Source organism: Scardinius erythrophthalmus (assembly GCF_964197995.2).
Source record: "Scardinius erythrophthalmus genome assembly, chromosome: 14".
NCBI classification, from domain to species: Eukaryota; Metazoa; Chordata; class Actinopteri; order Cypriniformes; family Leuciscidae; genus Scardinius; species Scardinius erythrophthalmus.
The window spans coordinates 19026824-19030142 of NC_138234.1; positions in this window are offsets into that span (position 1 = coordinate 19026824).

Consider the following 3319-nt stretch of genomic DNA (forward strand, 5'->3'; position numbering starts at 1 on the left):
AAGTCCAGACTCGTAGTCTTTTCTGGATCCCATACTGTCCTATCATATTAAAAAGCAAAGACAGCAAAAAATGATTCTTTAAATTGGTGCCAGTTAAGCTCTATCCACACAAAGAATAGAATAAGCATCTTTAAAGCCACTACCTCAACATCTCTCATATTGGGGGTGGGGGAACGGATTTCGACAGCTGGTTTGTTTGCCATCGGATTCTGTTCCCCCCATGGTTCTTACACAATGAGGTTCTAATATTTATCAAACTGAGGCTGAGAAGTTTGGTTGATAGCCTAGTGGTCAGCACACTAGTAGTATGTTCCTGCACAACCGGAGGCTGCAGTTTCAGGACCCCAGTTCCAGGACCCTAGTTTTTTGTGACATCGCCACCTACCCAACTGGATGATATGGCGGTTTCAGGACCGCAGTTCTAAGACCCAGGTGGCTTAGTTACTTGGTACACTGTATCATATTTTTTTATAAATGTGATTTTTGATTCAAAATGCATCAGAGGTTCTTTACAAAGTGTGTACACAAAGTGAGTCACAATTTTAAATTTCAACAAACGAATTTACACAAAATATAAATGAAAAATGTATCAAATATCAATCTTTAAACAACTGAAAAAGTGGAGTAAGTCTTAGTTTCTTGAATTATACTGTATATTGATTAACCTCCTTAAGTTTAACTCAATAGCTCATTATCAGGTATAATAAAGATGGAATCAGCATATGCAGTCACTAAATTACAGCCAGATATTTTAAAGGTTGTAGAGAGGCAAGACAAGACTCAAGAATGATTCAATAATATATATATATATATATATATATATATATATATATATATATATATATATATATATATATATATATATATATATATATATATATATATATATATATATGTATATATGTGTGTATTATGTATGTCATTTTTGCAATAGGCTTCAACTCTGAGAGAGAGAGAGAGAGAGAGAGAGAGAGAGAGAGAGAGAGAGAGAGAGAGAGAGAGAGAGAATTAAATAAGAAACATTTGTTTAACATGTTCAACTGACATATATATGTCTGATTTAACACTTATGCATGTTGGAGTTGTAGAGAGAAAGCCAAACAGAATATTCATGTGTAAGAGCAATACTCACCAATTGAATGGTCTCCCTTCTTTTCTCAATTGTTTGTCATTTTTTCTGTTAAATTCTGCCACTTCACTGAAATAGTTATCAGAGAACAATCACTGTTGTGTTAACATAAATATCAGTAACAAAAGGGTGCACTGGGCATTGTGCAAAAATAATTGATAATCTACTCTGACCTGTAATGATAATCCGGACCAGAAAGGAAGACCTGCTCAGCCTCCTGCAAGGAGACATTCCGGAGGACAGCCAGGGCATATATGATGGCCTATGAAAAACGTTAATATAAATATACTATTATACCACTACTGAACAGAAAGCCATTATACATGGGTCCATACACGAGTAGCGCTAGCATGCAGTAAATACAGTACATTTTGTTAGTGCAGGAGCAGGACACACAAACAATACTTAACTAAAATGGTAAAACAATGAGTATTAAGCAAGTTTCACACTAATACAGTAAGCTACAGGTAAATCTTACACACATCAACATGCTTTTGTTATCTTTTTAAGTTAAATTAATGTGCCTGGCTAGATTTACTTATTATAGTCATTAAAACTCAACAAGGATTCATTAAATCATGGCCACGAATAAAGAACATCGTAGTAATTAATAAAACTAGCACACAAATTCTAAATTCGTGGGAATTAATTATTAATTCATAGTTAGCAGCTCTCAATTTGGCTATATAAACGTTGCTTTGTGTAAACGTTATAAAACTAGATGTACCGCATCGCGGTACAAAATATGACCGCCGCTCAGGCCTGCACTGGCTTTCCACAAAAATAAATGACGTGGAGTAATTTGGCTGTATTGCGTGTTTATGTATATACCTAAAAAAAGTAATAGTATGTGCATGTCTGTCTGTGTGTGTGTGTGTGTGTGTGTGTGTGTGTGTGTGTGTGTGTGTGTGTGTGTTTGTGTGTGTATGTGTGTGTGTTTGTGTATGTGTGTGTCTGTGTGTGTGTGTGTGTGTGTGTGTGTGTGTGTGTGTGTGTGTGTGTGTGTGTGTGTGTGTGTGTCTGTGCGTGTATGTATGTGTGCGTACATGTGTGCGAGTGTGTGTTTGTGTGTGTGTGTCTGTGCATGTGGATTTGTATGTGTGTGTATGGGTGTGTGTCTGTGCGTGTGGATGTCAGTGTGTGTGCATGCTTGCGTTTGTTTGTATTCCTGCATGTGTGTGTGTGACAGTATCATCCTAAACCAGCAACCCTTCGCTCAACAGCACCATCTACAGGCCGATGAGTGTACAGTCACTAAATGTGCACATAAATTAATTTATTTTATACCCCCCATGGATGAAATTCTACAAAACTTAGCAGAGGATACCCCCAGAGGATGTCAAGTTAATCATACACATGAAATATGGTGCAGTTCTGAACATCTCCACTGAAGATAGGGGCGATTAAAGCAGAATAATATTGCATTTTCATTTTTTATGGGAGGGGCGCAAATCACAAATGAGTGATTATGGGCTAGGTTGATGTGGGCCCTTAAGAGCAACATACCATAAACATTTCTTCATCCTCGGTGCCACGGTTCAGGTAGTTATTTAGGAAAAACTGAATTTTTTGGGGTTTGGGGGGGCCCAGCGCGGGGGGGGAGTGGCCCCCGGGGACCAAACGAAATTTTTCCTTAGAAGTCTAGTGGGGCTACATGCCCACCAAATTTCATGTTCCCCGGTGCTTCGGTGTCCCTGGTATCGTTGAGGAAAAATTTACGGGGGCCCCAGCGCGCGGGGGGGGGGGGGGGGGTGGGGGGCGAGTGGCCCCCGGGGACCAAACGAAATTTTTCCGTAAAAGTCTAGTAGACCAACATACCATAAAAATTTTTTTCATCCTCGGTGCCACGGTTCAGGTAGTTATTTAGGAAAAACTGCATTTTTTTGGGTTTGGGGGGGGGGCCAGCGCGGGGGGGGGAGTGGCCCCTGGGGACCAAACGAAAGTCTAGAAGTCTAGTGGGGCTACATGCCCACCAAATTTCATGTTCCCCGGTGTTTCGGTGTCCCTGGTATCGTTGACGAAAAATTTACGGGGGCCCCAGCGCGGGGGGGGGAAGTGGCCCCCGGGGACCAAATGAAATTTTTCCGTAAAAGTCTAGTAGACCAACATACCATAAAAATTTCTTCATCCTCGGTGCCACGGTTCAGGTAGTTATTTAGGAAAAACTGCATTTTTTTGGGTTTGGGGGGG